Source organism: Aythya marila (genome assembly GCF_965140915.1).
Source record: "Aythya marila genome assembly, chromosome: 5".
In the NCBI taxonomy this organism is placed as follows: domain Eukaryota; kingdom Metazoa; phylum Chordata; class Aves; order Anseriformes; family Anatidae; genus Aythya; species Aythya marila.
The window spans coordinates 17,777,165-17,803,161 of record NC_139046.1 but is presented as its reverse complement, the minus strand read 5'-3'; the positions used below and the strand labels follow the sequence as shown (position 1 = coordinate 17,803,161).

At 48.4% G+C, this 25,997-nt stretch overlaps 1 protein-coding gene across 4 annotated transcripts in view; it reads right to left on the bottom strand.

Annotated features, from left to right (window-relative positions):
* The window catches only part of FOXN3 (forkhead box N3), a 191,280-nt gene that overhangs the window by 124,311 nt on the left and 40,972 nt on the right, over positions 1-25,997 (bottom strand). For 3 of the 4 annotated variants that reach the window (XM_082761075.1, XM_082761078.1, XM_082761079.1), the window contains exon 1: positions 1,150-1,206. The exons of the other annotated variant lie outside the window; for it this stretch is intronic. The gene's annotated coding sequence lies outside the window, so the exon portion shown is untranslated. Of the gene's footprint in view, positions 1-1,149; positions 1,207-25,997 lie in introns of those variants that run through there. 4 annotated transcript variants of the gene reach the window in all.

Below are 25,997 nucleotides of genomic sequence, written 5' to 3'. Positions count from 1 at the left end.
CATGGCAGAAAATAGAGCCGGGAGGGCGGCACGCTGCCATCCTCAGCAGGCCCTGGGGATGGGGGTGAGCCGGGGGGCTCGGGGGGCTGGGTGATTCGGCCGGTGGGTGAGGGAAGCGGTGGATGGGGGGTGAGGGCAGCTGTGTGAGCGCTCAGGCAGCAGCGGAACAGCTCTGCAGAAGCCGCCACAGACCGCCCCGGCTTCCCGCACAGCACAGCTGCCAGCGTTCAGGTCTGGAGACGCGAGCAGAAGCAAAATAAAACCGGTGAGGGCTCGCAGCGCACGTGAAGCACGGGCAGCTCCCGCATGACCACAGGGCGCAGGTTCCCCGTGCTGGGGACCGCCGGGGACGCGCTCACAGCTCCCGTGGGCGCGGGGCCGCGGCGGGGCAGGGCGCGGGGCGCGGGGCGCTGCCGCCGGCACAACTTCGCCTCCGCGAGTTGCGCCCCGGGAGCCGGCGGCGCTGCGCTGGTGGCGCTGTTGCCATGGCGACGGCGGCTGCTCCCCGGGCACCGGGCGCTCCGCAGCCCGCCCCGCCGGGCCCTCACCACACCGAGCGCTCCCGGGGCTCGGCGCGGCCGGCACGGGGAGGGGGGGGAGAGTGTGAGGGGGGCGCCACTGCCACGGGGAGGGGTTCGGCCGCTGCCCGCCGCCAGACAAAGGCGCGGCGGCCACACGGGGCCGGGGACCCGCGGCCGGGCGAGGAGCGGGCAGGGGGCGCGGGGCCGCCGCAGCCGAGTTGGGGGGGGGGGGGGAAGGGGGCGGTGCCGGCCCCCCCGCCCCGCTCCCTCCGTACTCGCCGCGCAGCCGGGGCGGCGGAGGGGGCCGCGCGCCCATTGGCCAGCGGCGCTGCCAATCAGCGCGGTTGCTAGGAGACCGGCGGTGCCCGGGGCGGGCGGGGGCGGCCGGCGGCGCGCACCCCGCCGCTGCCGCCCAGATGTCAGCGGCCGGGCAGGGCCCGAGGCGCCGCTCCCGGCCGGGCTCCGGCCTCACTCCCCCCCCGCCCCTCCCGGCCCCGCGCCCCCCGCGGCAACTCCCGGGCAAGTTGCGGCCGGGCACGGACCCTCCGGACCCGGACCCTCCCCGCTCCCCTCCCGGCCCCGCCGGTGCCGTGCGCGACCCCCGCTGGCGGCGGGGTCCGGGACTCACCTGGCGGGGGGCGGCCTCGGCGCGGCCCCTCGGCGGCGGGCAGCGGCCCCGCGCCCCCCACACACCCCCCCCCCCCCCCCCCGCCGCCTCAGCCCGAGCCCCGGGGGTGCCGCGGGGGTCCCGGCGCAGGGGGCGCCGCCGGCAGCATCGGGGCCCGGGCGCGGGGCCGCCCCGCAGCGGGTCCGCCTGGGCGCGAGCCGGAGAGCGAGAAATTGTTTCCAGCGCAAACAAAAAAAGGCGACACATGACCAGGGGAGGGAGGGGAGAGAGCGAAAACGTGGGCTGGGCCTGCCCGGGCGGGAGAGCCGCGGAAGGGAGGAGGGAGGGAGGGAGGCAGGGCCGGGGGGGGTGGGGGGGGGTGGGGAGGGCGGCGGCACCCCCGGCAGCGGGGAGAGCCCCCGCGGGAGGGACCCCCGGGTGGGCGCCGCGGGGCCGGGCCGGCAGCGGCCGCACGGGGCTGTGAGAGCCGCGGGACCCCGCGGGGCTGCACGGGTCCAACAGCAGCGGGAAGCCCTCGCCTCAGGAAGGGTCCTTCCGAATCGGGCCCGATTTCGGTCAGGAGGAACGGTGCCTCTTCTGCCCCTACACGGGACACAGCTCGCCCCTTGACACAGCTGGTATTGACTTGATTAAAAATAATAAACCCCTCACCATCAGCTGAGTTAGATTGATCGGAGTGAGCTAACTCGACTTAAACACGAGGAAGAAGTTGCCCAGTCTAGACAGCTCCGGGTAAATGTGATCTCCTCCTCTGTGCGGTGTTTGATCTCGGGCAGCTTCTGTGATGCACAGCGTTACGGCACAGCTGTCCGCCTTCAGAGCGAGCACCAGACATTGTTCTGGGGCTCAGTCAAGGACTTTCTACTCTGAGTAAGCAAGGCTCACACCGTTAGCATACTTTCAAAATCAGTTTGCCTTCAGTATAGAAAAGGTCTGCTGCAGGAATCTATAAGCAACTTAATACCTGTTAGAAATACAGGAATGTTGGTAGAGTCCTGGACACAGAAGTTATCCCTAAGCCAAGAAGCAAAGTATTTTAGCAATTTTATTTAGAAAAGTTAGGACAGCTGTCTCAAGACCTTGCAGGAATTCTCTCCTGGCCCACGCAGTCAATATTATCCTGCTTAAGCAGGATCACCACTACACTGTACCACATTTCTGTGCCCGTATTTAGCCATTTTCTGAGGCATCAGTTACCTTTTCTAATCTCTACAACATCTGCCGAACTCTCAGACAGGAGAGTAGCGACAACTTGGTTCTCAAAGTGCAGGGCCGAGAAGTGTTTCGTTTATTCTCTCAAACACAAAATTCCTGTCATAACTCGCTAAGACCTCCTTTTGCCGATAGCTCTCCCTCCCCTACCCAGTGAGCTGCTGTTTCACATTCTTGCATTTTTCAAGAAGACACGCCGGCAGCTGGATCTCAGGGTGCAGACAGTACCTGCCAGGCAGCATCTGCGCTGTTACCGCTGGCAGCCCTGCCCTGTGACCGTGCTGCTTCCAGCACCAAGCAGTCAGCAGACCTGGAGTTTACACAGTTCTTATCTCATGGCCATTTTGTTCCAAACCCAAACTAAATTAGCAAGTCATAACTCCACCCACCTGAATTTACTCCAAACGCTTCAGACGTTTCTCTTTGTGAATCAACACGTCTCTTTGCCAGCCAGAGAGGAGATTTATCACATCTATTTTCACTTGTAAAAGTCAAGTGTCTTAGCATTTGGAGAATTCAGCTAATGAGAATTACTCCTGAAGTGAGAAGGGGGAAGCCTGGCGAGACACAGGGTGGTATATAGAGCATATTGCACCTTGAGTAGGGCCTTACTCTGTGTGTATCCTGTTCAGGTACACAGATCTGCTCAGAATTAGGGAAGAGATTCCCCGTTAGTACTGGGAGAACAAGGCCAGTTTTACCCCCTTCCCGTGGCAGGGAGGAACTTCCCCAGCACACACAGTCGGGATTGCAGCGAAGCACCAATGTGAGGCATTTGACGAGCACACAGCAAAGCCAGCACAGGGGTCCGCAGCTGGGGACCAAGAGGCCTCGGGGAGCAGGGGGACGAATCCTGCATCCCAGGCTGGGGGGCTGGCACAGGGCTACGAGCAGAGGCACAGCATGGGTGCCTCCTGCTGCCTCCCCCTCACCCTGCACTCAGCAGCAAGGAGCTGCTGGCTGACTCCTCCAGTGACAACTCTGGTATCTTTGCCTCTTGGGGTGAGGGTGTCCCCCAGCTTCCCTGACTTGTTAATGGAATGGTTAACTAACTTCAGAGGGCCTGCCGCCCTCTCCAAGCCACACGGCTGGCTTAGAAACCAGCAGCATCAGCACATCCACCGAGTAACTCCCCGGAGTCTTAAGCAAGCCACCAAATTTACTTGGGTGTTGATGCCTCCATTTGTGAGCTAGGAATAACACAAACTCGTTCTGCAAAAGACTGGCAACACTGAAAGATGAAAACTGTTTGTACATCAGGACCAAAGCATACGCAGCACTAAAGGCTGACGAGAAGTACCAACAGTGCAGAGCTGCACTTTAGCCCTGTGGGCTAATATACAACAGCCTAATCTTTCCACTCAGATTTCAGAATACCAACCGCAGATATTTCGGTATCTTATTTAATGAGGATTTCCACCCATCTCCCTGCACTCCTTCATCTCTTATCCTCCTCTAGATTGGAATCCCTGATAACCCCCTACAAGCAAACGTTGCAAAATGAGCACAGCAAGGGTCACAGGCTCTTTACCAACCCTCCGAAGCTCAGCTACCCACCTCTGTTCTCCATCTCAGCTGTGACCACCTTCCTTTGCTAGTATTCCAACCATGCCACATGACCTCACTATAGGTTTCTATCTGTTGCCATCTGACCCCACCAATCTCACCATTCGATAGACCTGCACTTCTTACACTCATCCTTAAGCCCTGTTCCTAACCCGATCTCCAACTGTTACGTCCTCACTGACTGGCATCCCTGTCAGTGTTTATTCTCCCTACATCACAGGCAAGTTTCTTACCTAAGTTCTGCTGCAGTTTGTTAATTGTTCATTTGGATTTATAACTGGATGTGCAGCTATGCCCAAAACCCACCCAATCCTGAAAGGCCCCTGATGCACATGTACAAAGACAAGCGGATGGGGCTGCTGCCCTGTGTTCCCTGTGACTGCTGTGATCAGCCTCTTGTACTGGGACATCTCAGAGTCGTAACATCATCCGCTGACCATCTCATTTGTTCCCATTCTGCCTCTGTGCTGGCTTCCCCTATCAGTGTTGCCACTTCTAAGTTGTTTTTATCTCTGAGGCAATGGATTTAATCTTGCATGGAGCTGCTGAACACCTTCAGGCACCATTAAAAACTAAATCATGAATACAATATGTGTTTGCTTGTTTCCTCTTTCACAATTCCCATTACCAGTGCCCTTCTCCAATTACCATTCTGCAGCCTTGGACTCTTCCTTCACGCCACCAGCACTGCCCAGCACTGCCTTTTGTTGTTCACCACACGACATTGAAATACACGTTAATGCCTCCATCTGCCCCAGCTGTAACTGGGTCCCCTCATTCCAGGAGCAGACACTCAAAACCCTCACTGATGGCATACCAATGAGTAGTCTGATACAGACCCTGATCCTGCAGGATCAACACTTCGGTATTTCTGACCACAGCAGACCAACCTGGTTTTGTTGTTTGCACCATACCCAGTTCTGGGGCAGAAAAACAGCTGTATCCGAATTCCACACGAAGTCACTGCCCCCTGCAGAGGTAGGAGAGCTAACCATCTGCCTGCTTCACCCTGCCTCCGTGCCCCATGTCCCCTGGCTTCTCCCACTTCAAGCACTAGCTAAGGATGCAAGCTGCATACACAATGGAGACCAAGCTTACTCCAGCTTCCTGAGAGGAGATCTATCTTTTGCTTATTCACTTGAGACACATGGAAATCAGATTTAGAAGGCATTTCCCAACCTTTCATTTAATTATCCCTCTAGTTCTCATTTGCCCCAGCTGGAGAAATCCAACAGAAACAGAAGTGAATCAGTGAGAAAAGGCGCACCGAAATGGAGCTTCGTCAGAAGTGAGGTGAAACAAAAATATCTACAGCATCTCTGCTTCACGGTCTGAAATACACTGACTTTATTATCAAATGCAGAGCTTTTATGAAATAGTTCCTTTATAAAATAATGTATGCACATTTACGATGTTATTGTAGTAACACTTGCTCGCAGCTTCTGAGAAAATGAGTATGCTTAGCACTAAAATTATATACAGCTGACAAGCTACCAGCAAGTGTGTTTCTGTACATGAGTGCAGTGGGAGGAGAATATCTCGCATGCTAGTTTGTCCTATGTACCTTTATTAAAATACGTCCATATGAGAGATGCTTTACCAGGGTAATAACACCAACACACGAGGGTCCCAAGCATAAACCTAGCTTTTGCTGGTAACGGCAAGCTCCTGCCAGTGCAGCTTATTTTAGTAGCCCAGCCAGCAGGAACTAAAATGTTGCTGGGATAAACATAACTAACTGGAGTCGTCAGCTGCAATGGCTATATTGCTCTGAAATCACATCTAACATAGCTGGTAAATTAACTGCAATATAAGAGAGTACTTCTACTACTGTTGTGGTGTTTGCGGAGGCTGGGAAAAAAAAAAAAAAGAACTAAAATAAAGAACTATTTTCTGGAACTATTTTCTGGGATTCATTGCACAGACTCTGCTATCTGCTGCACAGGTGTAATGCAGCAAAATTTCGTCTGAAGTTATCTCAAAATCAGTATTTACCACTTGGCAGCTGAAGTCAAATATACAAGTAATCAGCAAAACAAGGAATCAACTGAATTTTTGTTCTTAAAAGCAAGGTGGAAGAAAAGCAGCAGCCAACATTGCATAAAAGTAAAGATCACAATCTGGGGGAGGAAACTATAATGGAGGACTAAGTTATTTTATGAAGTTTCTAAATTGTATTGCCAACAGAATTTCTAAAACTGAGACAGAATTATTTCTGGATATCTCAAGTCCTGCCTCAGTTTTTCTGAATACAAGCTGTTAATTTCATCAAAGACTTCAGGATTTTGTCCTTTATTTGTGTACCTATACATGCAAAATTTAGTTCCATGAAGACTTCACTGATTGTAAGGTTTGTGTTCACAACTCATAGTTTGAGGACCGCAGGAACTGACATATAACACAGTTTGCTATCGCTGGTGTTGTAAGCTAAGAGCTGATCACCCTCCCCTGACCATTTGCTTGCACTGGGTGGATTTCCTAGCCATGATTGTATTGATTCCCAGCTTGATTTCCAGCGCATTGTACAACAGGATATTCCAGAGTGCTTTCCTCTCCTCACCACTCAGCACTACTCTTCCTGTACATTTCTTGAACACCGTTCCCAGAGGAAATCCTGTGAGATGCGGGTCCAGATTCCCAGACTGCATCAACACGGAGATAGCCTCTATGAGGTGATGCACTGCTGAAGTACAAGCAAGGATGACCTACAGTGGTGCCTGCCAAGTGCTGCTGCGAGGATGCAGGTTGGGTAAACAAGCAAAGTGACATAAAATGATTAAGCAGACCTCTATCCTTGATGTGTTTTCAACACTACATACCAGTGCACCAAACACATCAGGAAGCAGAACAGAAAGCAATGAGACTGCAGTTGAAGGAATGAAAAAAGAAACAAATGAAAAAAGAAACAAATGAACAAACAAACAAATTAAACAAAAAATAAACAAACAGACAAACAAACAAACAAACACACCTGAAACCAACCTAAATCACCCACATCTGAACAGAAATTTCTGTTTCCAGCAATGGCAAGTGAACCACCCGCTGGCCACAGCACTGGTGTTCGGTTAGGTGGGCTTCCCTGCAAGCAGCTTTTGGCTGCTCCCCAGTGACGAGGGATCATTACAGTGTGGGCTGACATAGCACTGGGTCCTTAACTTACCAGGTCCCTCAGCACTGCTCCGGTCTTTTTGGCAACAAGTAACGTCAGCTAGCAGTGGTAGTTAGCCACTAGATACGGCGCGTCTGACGCCTCAGATTTTTTGCAGACAAATTTCTCATTCCACAGATTTTGCACAGCCATGAGAATAAAACGGGCCTGGATAGCCAAAGCAGTAGCAAGTAATGCTGGGGATACTGTTTCTTTAAATCCCCAGCCCTGTAGACACAGATAGTTATGGTTACTTCTAAGGTTCAGGTGGTCCCAGCGCAGTGTAGCACTTCCACAAGCATTTCAAGGACCAGAGACAAAGAATGCAATGGCCGTAACAACGTTTTGAAGCATGTTAGAGGAGAAAAGTAGTTTTTTTTTTGTTTGTGCGCATGTGTAGGGTTTCACTTATTCCACTTATCATCAGTCCAATAATTTCAGTGCTTTTTTCCGTAAAGGAAAAAGAAATACAACAGAAAAACAGAACAGTGTCAAACCAAACATCACATATAACCCCCAAAGCAGAGGCTGTCGCCGAGGAAGGCCCTGAAGGCTACAGGGCCAGTACTGGGCAGCAGACAGGGGTTTGGGCAGAGCACAAAAGCCAGCCCGGCCGTGACAGGGGACGGGCTGTCCTGCGACTGGGCAGCCAACCACCACACTGCCATCTCACTGTGCCACTGAGCAGAAGGCCTGTGTAATGATAACCGCAAAACTCATTTAAGCTCTGAAAAGGTGACTAATGAGCTCATTCATGCTGCCTATAAATTATTCACTACAACACTGACCCCGCTTAAGACAAACAGCAAAGTAAACTTTAAACACTGGGATGCGGAGCCTGTTGTGCCGCCGGCTTCGGCCTGCACAGCCTCACACCGGTGCCTCGCTACAGTGTCCGGGCCTCTCCTCTCTCTCACTGCCCTCAGGAAAGAGGCAGCAGCTGCAGCAGATACGTGTTTATTTCTCTGCTGCCCGATCTTCTTCATTAGTAGTTACAGGTGATCATGAAGTGCTATAAATAGCTTTAAATTATACTCTTCTGAAATTGAAGTCTGGCCTCAAAAGGAAGGCCAGGTCTAACGAAATAAGAGCACGACAGCAAGCCATCTCCAGAGCCTGTTGATACTCCTGTGAACATTCAGGATTTGTGCTAAAATAAAAACTTCAAAAACACATTTTTTTTTTTTTTTTTTTTTTTTTTTAGGTGCTGGACATGCCTCTGATATGTTTAGAAACATTGCATTTCTAAGAATACTTCTGTTATCCTGTTTAGCATGAAGCAGGAGACGGGCCACAGTTCAACGTCCCTGGTGCGAGCAGTGTGTTTGTTGCTGCTCGCAGCGCTGCAACAGGCACCGGCTCTCTTCACATGGTGCTCTTCTCTGTGAGATAAATTGCTCACAGTATCTACGAGTACCAGCTTAGTATCTTGCGACGTGTTCAACTAGCAACTACAAAGTGACATTAAAGGCACTGTCTTTATACACAACACGTGTCTCATCTTCAGTGGAAAAAAACGTTACTCGCACCTCTGGTTACACAACCCAATTCCAAAGGTCAAAAACAACTAGATAAAAGGGAAAGCCGGGAGTCACATAGCTGTGTAAGGTATATGGCAAGGTGATCTGTAAAGGGTGGGAGATGCAAAGCAACATCATGGCAATACTAAATGTGAAAAAAAGGGGGCTGGCAAGGAAAGTTCACAAATGAAATAACCATTGCAATTTTAATGATCACTCTTTCAAACTGGAAATGTTACAACCCAGCAGAGTGAGAACTTGTGTACTGCTTAAAGCAAAGGGCTTTACGACCTACCGACAACTGCATTGTTAGTCTTCATTTATTTACATCCATGATTCTGAATTTACAACAGATGTGCTGAATCCCTGCTGCCCTGCTAGTACTGCTCTTTAAAATGATGATTAAAAGAAAACAACCCAACAACCTAAACCCCCCAACAAACACTAAGAGAGCACTGGAGCAGCCTACACCACATAGCATGCAAGTCTTAACTTATCAGCAGCTCTCCACCTGACAAGATTCCTGAGCCTCTCATAGCTGAAGGGTGTTGGCAAAGGGCTGCTTTGAAACCCTGTCACATGCCGGACCCCACCAACCTGTCTGGCAAGTGGAGTTCACCTCCCAGTTCAGTGGTGGGAAATGGAGGCACCTCCTGCACTCGCCTCCCTGCTCCTCATTTCCCTAACAACACCCAGCAGTGATGTCAGTTTTGCCCCAAGACACGATCCGGTCCAAATAAAAACAACCCACAGCTGGCTGCAAAATCAGAGGAATACCGAATCCGGGGGAGGAAGAGCAAACAAACTGACAGTACAACTTTTAACTTCATGGAACAAAGCCAACACTTAGCTATGACTGAAAATTAATCTCTCGACTGGCTGATGCCACTCATCTGGTTGAGGGTGCCTCTTCAGTGGTCAACGTCACTCATCTGCTTGAGGGTGCTGTGGACGACTTTGGCCTGAGAAGTCACCTGCAGGCCTTGTGACGCTCTTCTCAGTAAATTCACGTGAGACTGCCATGCCATGGGTACATCAGACAGTGAGCACCAACCAGAGAGGTAATCCACACCACCACCAGGAGCCAGCTGGTGTCGCTGAGGTGAAGGCGGCTGGATCACACTGCACCCTGTGGGCAAGCCCAGCCCAACCCAACATGTGCAGCTGTTATCTCTACTGGAAAACTGCTCCTGCAGCTCCTCAGCTCTCCAAAGCACATAATCTCATGGCTCTCAAGACCCTAGTGTGTGCTTATCTGTCAGGAAGGTTGGGTTCCTCTGTGCTTTGGTTGTATTGTTAAAACAAAGTATATACCCTTATCAGAAATCGGTAAGTTCAGACACTCACAAAGCAAAAAACTCACATATTAAACTCAAAGGAAAAGCTATGTCCCATTTGAATTGCATAACGCTCACCTCCTTGTATAAGAAATTGGCCTCTACTCATCCATTACCACATGCCAGTTCCAACCCAAAGACAGCATTTATACACTCCCCAAGCTACAGGATAATTAGAGGGAAAGCACAACTTTGCACAGTGAGAAAGTTCTTAACTATTGTCCAGATGAGGCTGGCGATTACCTGTATTATCCTTACTTTCACTTATTTCTGGTTATCATCATCACTACTGCAATAGTGGAGAATGCAAAACAAATGCTCTGGAACAAGCACTGACATCAGTGACACACTGCTTGCTCTTCTGCCACCACACCAGGACTTGCACGCTCCCTGTACATAGCCACATAGGTGGGCTGAAGCCCCTTTCAGGTACCCAGTGATCTGTGGTTCTTGTGCTCTGCTTCACTGCATCCTTGGATTTATGCCAGCCCTAACTAGATCAGCATCCAACCCTCTACCTTTATTTCTCCCTTTCCATCCCTGTCACATAACTCCACTGAGCCTTTAGCACCAGAGTTTAGAGGCTGCTCAGCCCAAAGTTCCTCTCGCCCACGTCCTGGTTCCTGTCCCATCCTGAGGAAAAGCAGGGCAATGCACAGCAACACACTGCAGTGTACTCCCGTACGTCCAGGAACCTGTTGCTTAGGAGCTTCTGCAACTAAAGATGTTAGCAGATGCTGTGTTATGCTATAAACCCAAAGATATATATTTTTTTTCTATCAATTTGTCTAAAACAGGTTCATGTGAGCTTCAGCATCAACAAAATCTTGTAACAAGGAGTTCTATGTTTTAATTACTGACTGTGGAGAAAGTTCTTCCTTTGCTTTAAACCTGCCATCTGACAGCTTTAGTTGAAGGCCCCTATTCCTTGTAGTAAGTGAACAGTAAGGAATTACCATGCAGCTAGAACACACGGCTCGTGTCTGTGGAGACTCCCCTTGATTTTATAGATGCTTCTTACTGCTCAGACTGCTACTAATACACTTACTCCTACATTTTTGGAAGTAACTGAAGTTACACATAAACAATAAAACACAACATATAAACATACCCATCACTGACCATCTAAACATACCGCCATAATTACCAATATTGTGTCTACCTAGATGTGAGAAAAGGGTGCTCTCTTTCTATGAAACAGCCCTAACAACATGCTTTCCCTTGTAGTCACATCTTGCTTCAGACTCTCACTTGAAGCACTTGGAGCTTTTCCAAGCACTTAATGTGTCCATACAAAATGTGGAAGCAGATCGTTCCAGCTGACAATATCTTTATCCATGGAGAGAACAGCAGCTGAGAGCCTCATCCAGGCTCAGGATGTACCGGATCAGGCCCTGTGCAGGTGCAGACCTTTAAAAAAGCTGCAGCTTCAGAGTTACCGAGTTCCTCAGTGGGGTGCTCCAGTGCAGGTTGCAGCCTCCCGGCTTACACCTGGAGTCTGCAAGTGAAAATGTTCTGGGGGATAAGGAAGGGTCACAGAACCTGTAGGGAAGGCTATGGGGAAGGGACAGAGACGTGGTTTCACAGAGTGGCATGAGTTAGGTCAAGTCTGGGGTGGTGAAAGCGGGAAGGGATGTCTTTGGGACATCTTATGCTCATGTTTCAGCTCTGGCTCCACATGAAAAGGACAATCCCCCCTTCAACAGCCTTACACATGACAACTTGTATTTGGGTCGATACTTCAATAATAAGTGATAAATAACAGTGAACATACATCCAGAAAGTCCTTCATTTCCACTCAGTGTCCCAAATTCTTCACCTGCACGTCCAGCTCCTCTGGAGCACTTCCTAACCGGCCACAGCCAGTGCAGGCCAGGAGAGCTCTCCATTTTGAGGCAAAAACCAGTGGTGTTTTGTGGATCAGCTGGCAGGATATTTCTGAAAGCAGCTCAGTTCAGTCAACAATCTCCCCCTGGAGTCCAAGTACATCACCTCAAAAATATGTCTCAGCTCTTCTGGCACAGAGCCTGGGAACCCAAATTTGTTTCTGATCCAGGTTGTCCAGCTGGCAGTGTAACAAATTGTTGTCCTGCCATCAGGATGGATAAATTCATTTTTCACTCATTATGTTATTCCAAAATAGAGCAGGAGCTTTATTTAAAACAAGAAAGCAATACACTGTGCTCCAGGAAATTAATAGCGCAAAAAAATAGCTCTTTTGCTTTATAAACCACATGGAAAAGAGCTTGAGTTAGAACAATGTAAGTTAATATCCCAAGAAGTTTGACAAAAAAAAACAAAAAAAAAAACACTCTGATTGCAAATTCTGTTGCTCCCAGTGTTGTGGCTAAGGCTAACGTTACCGTGTGAGGCAGCCCGGCTTTCCCTGCAAATCACTGATCCTTTGCGCTGTAGTCCCCAGAATGGCTTCAGGCAAAATGGCGTAGATCCGTATCAGCTGCGAGATGTGTAACCTATGGACACATTCCTGCACGTGCACAGGACCGGCGAAGCACGCTGCAGTCAGCTACACCTCTGGTGTTCAGATCCCACCTTCCTCAGGCGTGAGGCACCGTGCTGTTAACCAGCCTGGGGGCAGCTCCACAGCGACAGGTAGCCCCAGGGAACATCGTGGGCACGGACCCTGCTTACCCAACAGACTGCAAGGACTGCTGTCAGCAGCTAGTCGCAGCAATAGAAGAAGTCCCCTTACAGTCGCCTTACACCAAGGCGTTACTTAACAGATACACTAATGGGCACTGTGGCCACAGGCAGGCCGTTCAGAAGCTCCCACGGAGACCCTGGGCACCCCAATCACTCCCATTGGACTCTCCTCTGCCACGATGGGGAAGGACTTCCTACATCAGCTGCTCACGCTGACTTACAGACCTTTCGTGTACAGGAGCCGTCTGTCCTGGTGCTGCCTCTCATCCCCCTCAACCGTTTTCATGGAAAAGCGATTTACCCTGAGCTTTTATTACTGACTTGGTTATTTTTCCTATTAACCTAAATCAATATACTCATCCAGTAAACATCCCAAAACTCAAGTCAATATAGAGAATTCATAAGGTATTGCAGATTTACAGATATTTACAGCTTTGATTAGAGATCCTTAGATGGATGGTGCAATGGAGGCACAACCAACAGATTAGATTTCAAGTACTGATGGTAACTTGTAAGAAAAGCATTGGAAAGATTTAAGAGCCCAAGCCTCAGTGACTTTTAATTGACTTTCAGTGAAGTTAGTATTGACAAAGCCTCCAGGTACTTTCAGAAGCGTCATCTCAAAGACGACGCTGCGTGCCTGTGAGCAGGGAGGGCAGCTACGGCAGGGGATTCGTCTCACCGGGGTCCTGACTGAAGGTTACCCTTGCTCTATTGCATCTCTTCCCTGGTTACCTTCTTTCAGCACGTTAGCAGCAGAGGGAAGGGACAGGTCTGTTTTCCCCCCAGCACACTCCCCCAGCCCTCTCTGTGCACCGTTTCACTTCCAGAGGAATGAAAGCCACCGAAAGGCCCAGGACATTGCAGCGGTGGCACAGAGCAGCCAGGGGCACAGCGCTCTCTAGAAAAGCAAAGTAGCATATCCCTGTTACTGGGTTCTGAAAGTGGATCAGAAATCCTACATATGGAGAGATTTCTGTATTTAGCTCCAATTAACTTGACTTCAGTGCAGATATGCCGGAGCCAAAAATAGATCCTCGACTGTTTGACTCCCAGTTTCTGTTCTAGCCACTACACGGTGCTTTGACAATGATGGGTACTTTACATAAATGTTGGTTTCTCTTGGTATTACATATTTTCTGTTGCCCTTTCAAATGCACTCCACTTCAAGTGGGCTGTCACATACGCGTATTCCCTGAATCAAAGAGTTCGGTTTGACGCTCAGCAGAACTATTCACACTACAGCCCTTGTGATACACCAGCTAATTACTAGGAATTACATATATATCTTTTATCAGAATATATCCATCGGAGTTCACTCCCCTGCTGACTGCTGCCAGCTGAGCATAGCACCAGGTATAGACTCGGCAAATCCAGAAACAATTGCATCAGAGCATAGAAATAGGAACAGGGCTTCAGAGAGACGTAAGCCCACGGCAAACATCCACACCAAACATCCCAGTATTGCTACCACCAGGTCTCACCATTAAGTGTGTCAATTTAAAGGTTTTAGAAGAAAAAATAAAAAAAGAATGATCTTATGTGGATTCCAGCCTGAGGGCCCGGCAAGGCCTTTCCAAATTGGCATCAAATCCTACACTGGTTATTCTTGGAACGGTTTTATTTACATTATTGCAGTTCTGGGTAAGGATTGCAAGATACAGCTCTGAGATCAGACCTCTAATCCTGCCTCTCTGTTTACTGCATTGATTGTGCTCTCGTAGACTCTGATCTCACCACTCCTGCGCAGTGCGGGCTCCCCTCCGTCAGCGGGCAAAAGAAGAATTACGGGACGGGGAATTAAATTGGGATTCAACTGAAAAGCTGAGGCAGAGCAGAGAATGATGAAAACACATCATCTGCCATGAGCAGTCTTTGCCACGGTTAAATTTAGAATGTAGGCTCCTCAAGCAGAGAGATGATCCTCTCTCCCTGTGGGGCACCAGCCACACGGTGCTACATAAATATTAAAATAATAATTGATGATTAATTAATAATGGCTTCCTTGTTCTCATGACCACCTCACAGCTTCCATAAGAAATATTCATTTCCTTTATTCTAGATGCAGATACAAACAATCATTCAGAAACTTATCTCCCTGGAGAAAATTCCCTGTCTCATTCCCTTTCACTGAAATATTATTTTCCACAGCTTCGGACATGACATTCTGCACCACTCACAAGCACTCTGCCTAAGAAATAAACACTAATTAAAAAAGCCTCACAAGCCACAATAACCAAAATAAACATCACAAAGGCAAAGTTGAGCTACAGGGAAAGAAAGAAAAAAAAAGTGAATCTATTCATTCTCTCTCGCTCTACAGCCACATCCTCTACAAAGACAAAAGTCTGTCGGTAAAAGCATTTCAGATGCTTTAAGAAGTATCTAGGGATACCTGTAGTCCTTTGGTGACTGTAGAGATGGACATCGGACTCTGATCTTACAGCTTCCATGTACCCGTGTATTGTTCTTGCTTTTGATCTGCACTAAATTGAGTTTCTGTAGAAATTCAGCAGCCATCCATTCCCGTTGCTCACCTTTTTGCACTGCCCCTCTCTTCCTATGCTGAGGCATCTCCCAGCTTCTCTTCTGCCACCAGCAAGCCATCTATTGAGCCATCACAAAACCTTCTAGAAAACCTTCTAGCTAGCAAGCCCTTTTGTAACCTACCCACTTAAAAAAAAAAAAAAAGCAAAATGCAAAATAAACCTTTGTTCCCCATCTCCCAGCATTCACCCCTCAAGCTCCCAAGCTGGTGTCTGCAGCCTGATTTCACTTCCCTCCAACTTAGCCTGCTTCCTGGATGTCACATCCTACCAAAACCTTGCCTTGCCTCCTCTTCTCAAAGCTTCCTCTTCCTCCTCATCCTTTTCTTCTGACTTTTCTTTTTGGTTCTCTCCCCCAAAACAACCAGCCTTAGACTTTTCCAGCTGCTAAGCTCTGCAGGTGCCAGCTACCTAGAAATCACAGACCTTCCCCTAAGGATTAAAATCCAATTTAGCTTTCAAGATAACTATTAAGATAGTTGAGCTTTTTAAATAAAATTCTGTTTCCTTGTGGAAAAAATTAACATCATGCAGGACATCAACATTTGTCTAGGAAATTTCTTCGTGGTATTTTTACTGATAATGAATGCCATCTCTTAATAATCCCCCAGCTCCTCTTTAGAGACAATTATTATAAAAACAGATCTTCCTAATGAAGATAGAGTTACCGAGTCCAGAAGTTTTAAATCACTAATCAGGATGGCTGTGAGACTCCATGCAGCAATTAGTTCTAAAACCAGCTCAGATGAAGTTGGATCGCTTTACGAAAGGGATGCTACCGCATGGTGATTGTGTGCCTACATCCGTGCAGCCCTCATTTCCTTGGTCCTGATTAAGTCACATGCAGTGCGTGCATTGACATGCGTGTGTCATGTAGGCACAAAAGGACTAACAACACATTAAAACCTTGTCAGAGAAATTCAGACAGCCAGAGCCCCACGTGCACTGGCATACTGCAAGAAACGCCACAAGGAACAAGTGGGGGCATGCACAGGCAGTGAGATAAATGGGAAAAAAACATGTTCTGCACCAAAAAAAAACTTTGTGGCTGTAAATATGAGAGTTGCTGGCCTTCACCTGGTTCTCCTGTACGTGCAGAATGACAGCCTGGGTGTGAGGAGCTTGCTCCGTAGCGGTGTCACCCCATGAAATGACTTCTGCACATCTTGGAAGCACGCAGTGGAAGGTCAGTACCTTCCTCCAGGAATCTCATCGCACCGTAACAGACAACGTTCACCACAATGCTAGAAACAGGTTATAAGAATTTGGAAGAGCAATTGTAAACTCCTGAGCTGGGCAAATGAGCGAGGCCACAGTCCCTCACCTGACACCCTGCAGCTCCCACAGCCCTTGGTTCAGGCCGAGGGCTGCTGCCTCCTTACAGGACAGGGCTCTAAACAAACGAGCGCCATTAAAGCACGGATAATGCCTCTGAACATATGCATTGTTCATGTATTTAACAAGCACAGTTTAGCTTTAATTATTTATGATAACACTTCAGAAGAAACTAGTAAACACAGCGCAGTATATTCTACAAAAGCAGTAAAGCCTTTGCTGTGGGAGACTGCTCGGTGGCTTTGTAAATGCTTCATCAAATTAGGAAATGGAGGTTGTAATTGACTGAAAATCCTCTCACCTCAGCTACCTGAAAAGGAGCTGAGGAGGAACAGATGAACAGAGGCCATGGTCCACCTGAGGCAGGCGGTGTGGGATCACACTGTCCCCCAAAAGCGCTGCAGCACCGTGCAGGAGCAGACCAACAGCCTCCTGAGGTCCCTCCAGAGGCAGCAATTCCTTACCATGGCTGGAAGGAGCTGCTGGGGAGCACAGAAGAAGGAAAGGGGCTCATAGAAGAAAAAAGAGAGAGAGAAGTCATGGGAAGAGGGACAGGAGCACAAACAGGGTGTTGTTGCATCTCTGCCACCGTCCCTACAGCCCTCTGGCTGCGGCAGCACCAAGCACTTGCTTCTGCTGCTCTGAACTTCGGTTATCCAGCAAAAAAAACAGGATCTTCATTAGAAGAGAACACAAGTTAGTTTGTACCAGAGGAGAAATCTGAGTCATGCCACTAAGCTAATAATAATCTCAGCACTTCTTTTCAATAAGGCCACCACTCCAGCACACCTCTTGCTATTAATGGTTTCTTTCCATTAACCTATGGCTGCAGCACTTGTGCTTCTTCACTTGGCTACGGGGGGCTGGCAATTGCTGACAGCCCTTCTGCAGCCGCAGTCTGGCCAGGAGGCACTGGCAGAGGAGGGCAGGGGGCTACAGCTGCTGCTGCAACGTGATGCACCTCTCCAGGCTTTCACCATCCTCCCAAATGCAGCTCTCTGGAAAGGAAACAGAGCTTTCCTGGCTATCCCCCTCCTGGTTACCAAAGCCCTTTTCCCCAGCACGTGTGACTCACAGTCACTGCGTTCACTGATCACTTGAAATTTCAGTGGAAAATGCCGACCACTCCAGCAGAAGGACTGTGCCAACGCTGAGGGCCAATTCCCATTGCACAGCCACCTGTTACGTCCATCGGGTATGCTGCAATCTCTTAGTCTGGGTTAGTGCATCCAAGGGGGGAAAACAGAATGGCTTGGGGTGGTGATATTCCAAAGCCCTGATCTGTACCTTCTTGAGACAAGGGCAGTGTGTAAATAATGTGTGTTGTCTACCAAAATCCAAAAATATCTGCTAATAAAGATCGCCACCCCAAGCACTGCCAGGCAGTTTCAGGACACTTGTCCTGTGTGTGTGCTAAGCCACTGTGCACGGATCTTTGGTGAGCAGAAGAACCGCCTGTCAGCAGGAGCTGCCACCTTCCTGCAAACTGCCCTGCCCCACAGACAGACAGAAGGACCGTGCAAACCCCTCACCGACGGCCACGTGCGAGCGCAGTGATGTCCGAATCTCATGCCAATTTGGGATTGTTATTCACTAGGGAAACCTGAAACTAAGTTTAGCTCTTATCTGGAATCAATTCTTTTGCCCTCACTCTATAAAAGTCAGGCCTCTTCCCTAATGAAAAAGGTGATATTCACTCCGGCTTTGCCTTTTCTGTGTTTCGACTTAAGATATCACTGGCTGTGTTTAATAGTTTCGCTCCTGCAGAGCAACCTTCTGAAAAGGTCAAAACAAAACACTAGGAGCCAAATTCATCGCTGGTACAACTCCATTGACTTCAGCAGCATTACACCTGGGATAGATTCAGCCATAACTGCTTCCATTAAGGTAAGTGGAAAAGAAGTGTACTTGCTGTCTTAACTTTACTTTTCAATTGATCTGTTCTGTTCTACTCTGTATGTCTCGTTGCAATCAATAGGAATATATCTATTAGAGAAAGTTACAGCAGAAAACATCTAAATAGCTTTTAAAAAAACCCTTGGCTTCTCAGTTTATAATGAATGTCAGGGAGATGAGAAGGGAGCAGACATTCAGTGAGCACTGAAGTGCTTTATCTTTTGAAAGCGGACAGCTGTAAGAAGCTACCGTAAATATTTTTCTGTATAAGCTACATCATAGCAAACAGAGATCTTTCTTACAGATCTGGTCTTGATAGGAGACATGAGCTGCCATTCCTGAGCAACAATGGCAAATATAGCTCAGATATTACAGGAACGGATGCTGCAAACACCTAAAATGGAGTAGGTTGGGGAAAACAAACTTCTCTGGGATTGCAGTCATGTTCATCGTGTTCTGCTCTGCACCACAGCAGCCATGCCAACAGACTCCTTCTCCAAGGCAGAGGCAAGATTGTGGCAATCTTACTGGTATTTCAAGTGCTTATTTTCTTTTCTGACCTTGTAACGCTTCTTGCTTCAGATCTTCTCTGTCTGCCATCAAGGCACCCTGCCACCACACCAGCGTCCATTTCTCTGGCTGAAACACCACCCAAAGAACCACTAACTGAGCAATACTTAACAAGTGATCTCAGAAGAATACCGCAGATCAATCTTCTGGATCAGCTTTAGTCACTGAGGATATCTGTCATGAAATGAGATGATGCTACCAGACCAGCCAGCTCCCAGAACTGCAGTCCTGTGGCTCTTGTCATTTTTACTGTTTACTGACAGAAGGGCTCACCTGTTGCTGGAATATGACCATGCTCACCTACAGCCACAGCACTCTTGTTCAAACACGGCTGCAATAAAGCCAGGCACTGCTTGAGGTGCTCTATGCGCCCAGAGGATCAGGCACCAATGTTACGTCCACGTCCCACCTCTTCCACAGCATCGGGGCTGCAGTACCCTCTGTCCCTCCCTGGCAGTCACGCCTCCTCGTAGGCTGCATGATGAAACCCAGCAGGATTACACCAGCTCTGACAATTACACGGACCCCTCGCCATTGATCTCACACCAGCTCAGTCAGCTCCAGTGACCAGGTCTCAGGTGCTAATGGCCACCACCGAAAGGCTGCTCTTAATGCACAATCAGTCAAGGGAGAAGCAATCATTTGACAGGATGCTGCTGTATTGATTCCGTTTGCATCGCTGAAACGCTGCACCATAAGGGATGAGGTGTTCACGGCCAGCATGCTACACTGGCCCTGTAAAACGCTGTGAAGATGTAAATCATGAGGATAGGAGGATTTGGAAAAGGCCTTTTTCTGCTCTTCATATTTGCTTGCTCTTCATTTAAACTGAGTATCATTCACTTTACCTCATGTGCTCTGAGTAGCTACGCAGCTGAGAGTAACTTGGTTTTCCCACCACAATCAACAAAGCCTTCTTCCCTTCATCTCCCCACTCCTCTCATTGCTTTGTGGCCACTTCAGTGTCAAACCTGCTTGTCCCTGCAATACGCCAACGCTCCTAATGCAATTTGCAGCCTACTCGGAAAGCGCCTCCTTGAAAATAATGTTAATCAGCATAATTTCTCCTCTCCCTTTAAGGAGCTCTTGATTGGGTGCTTTCAATCAGCTGTTGGCCAGAGTTACCTCAGGATTTCTGAGGTTCTCATGGTGAAACGGGACAACGCCACTGAGCAGGCTGGGAGCATGCTTGATGCATCACGCTGATCTCAAGGAGGGCCTATGAAACTCTCATTTGTCAGGTTTCATTACATTCGATAATGACTGGAATTTTCCTGAAGCATGTTGCTCACTAGAAAATTATCTCCCAGAGTTTTGCTCCCCACTTTGTCTAACGCTGCCTTCAGAACAACCGAGGGCATCTACTTCTCCCCTGCCACTGCTCAGAGGAAGCCCGCGAAAGAGGGGTTAAGAGTTCACTGCCAAATGTATTTATCTCAAAAGCAAGTATAATTCTTTTGCAAACAGCTAAGTGTCAGTGCAAAGCCGAGCTGATTCAGGGTAATAAAAGCACTTCTGTAAAGCTTTTAGGTGACACTATATCCCTTGCAAGCTTTCTCCATCCTTGCTTCTACTTTATCATCCAATGCCATCATTACCTTGACCAATCTGCACATTATTTCCTTTCCAAATGGATCGATTTCAAAACAGCTCATCTGCTAATGCTCAGCACAGGTTTGGGCGATTCTCCTATTGTTTCAATTATTTCTTTGAGGAAAATTCGATCCCGTTAAGCAAACAAAGCTTTTATCTTGGCTAAAGACGGCCAAGCTACAGTCACTGCTGACCAACCAAGAGCTTCTTCTGAAATCCTGCCAGCAGCTGCAGCACCCTTGGGTGGCACATGTGTACTGGTTCAGTTCATGACACCTCACAGACATCAGCCATACCCTGCACATTAAATAGGTGAGCTACTGACACAACTGAGTGCTGGATGTTTCTGAAGGAAGATGTGCAACCTCAGTAAATGACACAGTGATCCCCCTGTTTTTGGCCTGCCGTGGCAAAGGGAGGGCTTCCCAAAGACACTAGGGAGCAAAGGGAACAGTACATGTGGCTTCGACTCAATTTCCAGGGCCTCTTGTTTATGCAGTTAATTCCAACTGATCTGAAAGGCAGAACCACAGGAATCAACATTTGAACACGAGCCTGCTGTACTTTCTCTGATGCCTTCAGAGATTTGGCCTGGCAGTCCATAAGTAACACAGTGTGCAGATCAGAAAGCCCCAGGCAAAAAGAGAGTGGTCACAAAGGAACAAATAGAGCAAAACAAACCATCTTCCGGCTGCAGCTTGTGGAGCAGGTCTGCTGTCCCCTTCCACCTCCTCGCTCTGAGATAACAGGGCCCATTTAAGCAAGCAGGGACCACAGAGCAGCTCCATCCATGACAGTTTGAGGCACTACACAACGAATGAGCGCAAAGTGATTTGATTATGAATGTCCACCATTCAATTTTAAACACTACCACCATCTCCCAGGATCATTTTGGGTAAAGTGTTGCCAGCCACACTACAGGAGGATGTTTACCAGGGTCTGCCTTTCACACAGTCTAATGCAATGTCATCAGAAGAGCATCATCTTGGCCAGACTCTCACCTGCAGATACATCCCACTGGCATTTATATAATTTTTCTAACCTCATTCTGACTTTCATGAACAGCCCATGAAAACGGTTTGTAAGCATGAGACCAGAGAGTTACTTTTCATTACCGCCCTTAAAACACCACTCTGGTCTCCACAAACCATCCTGTCGCCACCACCGAGTGCCCAGCAGCGGCTGCAGCTTTCTTACACTGGGAGGTTAGCTCTGGTCTGCAACAAACTGGGAGGAACTGGGCTCTGCAAAGATGCTGCCTCAACCCCAATCAGACAACAGAGTGCTATTTTACTTTAATCCCCCTAGGATCCCAACAGACACAATTTTGCACACACAGATTTTTCAGTTTTTACTTATCTTCACAGGGTGCTCACCTGAATTGACTTTCGGAGTGGCTGATTTCCCCAGGAGAGCAGCTGCTGGGGACTGGGAAACCTGCCCTGTTCAAAGCAAGGGATTCAAACACCTCTTAAACTTGTAAAGGACTGGATGCAAACTTTGTGGCTCAGCCCATCACCAGGTACCTACAGACACTTTGGCATGCTAAAGCAAATACAGCAAATAACCCTATTATTTCTACACACCATTCTCCGTCCTGATTTGAAAGAGCTTTTCAGTGAAAGATGCTTTGCATTATGCCGAATGCAGAAACAGTTCCTTGTCCTGCAGCACCTTGTTGAAGTGCTTCAGATGGGCCTTAGTCTTCTCTGCTTCAGGCTGATGTGTGCACACTTTTAGGAGCAAGTGGCAGACTTAAGCCTTCATTGATGCAAAAGTCAATTTCTCGTTCATTGCTTTCACATGCATGAGCATAGCAAGAACCAGAACATTTCTGAAATATCCCTGTTGGTCACATTTGTGACCCGGCCACTTGGGAAATTCAAGCCACTCTGAATGATGGTCATCAGCATCAGCCAGCTCAGACCACGTGCAGGGTGGTGTTTCACTGGTAGGACATCAGAGGTAGCAGGACGTCTCAAATTGACATATTGGTTTCACTTTGCTAGACATAAGGGATCAAAGTCATCGCTGGCATAACTCCATAACCTTCAACAGACGGGATGTATTTGGCCCCATATGCCTGTAGCAGCTGGGGACTGCAATTGTTTTTCTCTTTTCATCCATGTTTTGAGGATACACAGCCTGGTTTCCTGCTCGCAAAGCAACTTGAAGTTTTTCCCTATACGAGATGTAAGCAAACAATCAGAATTATCATACATGGCCCTGCTATGACTGTTGTGGTCATCTGTGGCACATATCTGAATTTTAAATTAAACGCATGCTCTAAATAGCCTGTAGAATAATCTCCAGCTTGACTCTATCAGACACACAGCAATCTGTTCAGCTGGCCTTCCTGCTTACCAACCATGGCATCAGACTCCATTTTGAATGTACAATTATGTTTCCTTTATGTAGCATCTCCTACCGCCTATTGTATTCATATAGAGAGAAGCAGCTCATAAATACCATTTCATATTCCAAACAATTCGCTATAGGCAACTACACCATTACTTTGTTCAAATACATTTACATAAATCAGTATTAGAATGTTTTATCTTAGCAACTTTATTTTGTTCCCAGAGCACAAATTAAATGCATGCTTAAAGCAGAGTATTTTAGCAGCAGCTATTCGTGAGCTGTTTATGAGACAGGATTAGACGCTTCCATCTATTTTTTTCATTCCAAATGTAATTTCTGTAGCTTTCTCTGTACATTTAGAAACTACACATCTAATTTGCAGGGGTTTTCCTTGAAGTGCACAGCAGAATAGATGACTGTGCCACAATCTGTTCGTGCATCAGCCCGTGCTTCCCTTGACTCACTCCGCATTCTGCTCTGAACACTTCTTGGGAAAGGCCAGGAACAACAGTGAGATCCACTCGCTGCTTGACATGATTATACCACAAGCAAACTGTTGTTGTTAACCAAAATTTGCAAATAGTCACTGGAAGATAAATCTATTTCAAGTAAATATTTCCCTGCTTAGATTAATTGAGCAGAGCTAGTCCTCACTAGCTCAGATTTACAGACCTGCACCCACCGATACATCTTGGAACGAGACACGCTGTTCTTGCATTATTCAATTACAAACGTGTACATCCTAATTGTGCTTGGCTCACGCACCGCAACGAGTGACACCGGGGATAAAACCAGGGGCTGGTTACCCAGTTACTATCGCCCCAGCCATGCTCCGGCACCTGGCCAGGCCTGAAGGTACGATGGCCCATGGCTACCCGTGCCTTGTGATGGGCTCGCCAGTGTAATCCATGGGGCCTGGAGCACAGCATGCACCCGGCAGCTCCCAGCACTACAACTTATGTCCCATTGCAGGCGCCTCTGGTACACCTCAGCTGCTGGCTGGCCACTTACAGATCAGTTTAAACGCAGCAGAAGCAGGGACAAAGCTGAGAAGGCTGGAGTAAGGTTCAATGCAAACACCAGCTGCAGCACGGTGCTTCACCTCTGTCTTGATCTCAAAGATAACCGGGAGTTGTGCAACCGGCAGTGACAGCTGGGTCAGGCCAAGGGTGGGGAAGAGGAGCAGGCCAGAGGATCAGAGTCACAGAACCACAGAATATCCAGGGTTGGAAGGGACCCACAAGGATCATCGAGTCCAGCTCCTGGCTCCACACAGGTCTACCCAGAAATTCAGACCATATGACTAAGAGCACAGTCCAAACACTTCTTAAACTCTGGCAAGCTTGGTGCAGTGACTGCATCCCTGGGGAGCCTGTTCCAATGTGTGACAACCCTCTCAGTGAAGACCCTCTTCCTGATGTCCAGCCTGAACTTCCCCTGTCACAGCTTGACACCATTCCCTTGGGTCCTGTCACTGGTCACTAAAGAGAACAGATCAGTGCCTGCCCCTCCACTGCCCCTCGTGAGGAAGCTGTAGGCAACGATGAGGTCTCCTCTCAGCCTCCCCTTTTCCAGGCTGAACAGGCCTAGTGAACAGGCCATCTTTGTAGCCCTTCTCTGGGCACTCTCCAACAGTTTCACATCCTTTTTGTACAGTGGTGCCCAGAACTGCACACAGTACCCGAGGATGCTCACTTGCAGACTCTCCTAACTCCGTGCCAGTGCTGCTTGGTGTGAGGGCTGGGTGGTGACAGCACGGAAAAGCTCCTGCGGGCCCCTGCCTTCCCCATTCCTGAGCATTCCCAGCCCCCAGCACTTCATTCACAGAAGATGGCCCAAATCAAATCTCTTCGTCTATGCCTAATTTAAGGGTACTGCATAACTGCATAGGCCTGACCAGACCTCTTCCGAAACCAGCATGTCGCTGAAAATTGCTTCAGCTGCAGAGACTTTCCACCCCACAGCCACGGCGATACCACGTGAATAGCAAGTAACTGAGTGCTAGCAGCCCAGCGAAGCTTCAGTAACACAGCCATAGAAGATGGCCATAATTTATCATCTCTGCGGTAGTTTAATCCCAGATGCACCATTTGCTAATTTATTTCCATATGTACCTGGCAGACAGATTAATCAGCCATCTCTCTCTGAAACCTAGATTGCACTTTATCCCTTTAGTAAGCAAGAGAAAACAAATGTATGCAGCAAAACAAGAGCCCCTTGCAGGGGATCTTTGTCAACCTTTATGGCTTGCGGTTTTCTTTTTTGGCTTAACAATGGCTTTTCAAGAGCGTCCCACCCACATTTGCTTTCACACCAGTGCATTTCTCCACCTTTTGGAAGTGTCTAATGCTCGTGAGAAGGAAGGCAGAGGGAGGGAGGGGATGCCCCTACTACTTCTGGGGTCAGTCAGGGAGCACGAGGTGCTATAAGGGAAGGGGCAGCAGCCAGGGGCCATCCCCGAGTCCAACTGCAGCTCCTCTGGTTGTTCCTCTGTGCCGTAGTTTGCAGACTTGCAATACTGAGATAATAATATTTTACAAAACATTTTGAGCTCTACTGATCATCTGAGCTAATTACTATTATCAGCAGTAATGTGCTTCCGATGCACTTAGCCCTTCTTCTGGAAAACTCCGCGTATCCCTGGGAAGGGGCCGCACCAGCCGGAGCCGAGCAGCTGCTACCACTTCAGTGGTGCCAGTGGTAATAAAAACAGCGTCACTTCTGTGCCTGGTGCCCTTTAAGGATCTGTTTGCAATCCACTCTTTATTTTGATTATACGACATTATCTGCATTAAACATAATTAGCCATATTATAGCATTTGCCAGTCTAAGTGTAGTCACTGCACAAGGCCGGGTGGAGCTGAATGAGCACGGCACAGTCTAAAACTGAACGGGAAGAAGTAGCTGGAGTCAGTGCAGCCCCTGGAGGGGACATGGCCTCGGGCACCTCCTGGCCGCAGACTTTTTGTGTGAAGCGTGTCCTTTGTATAATCACGCCGTGACTCCGCTCCCCGTGACACAGCCTTAGCGGGGACACGCAAGACATCACTATTAAAACACGGAGAGGTAACAAAATGATTGCTGAATTCGAAATGATTTA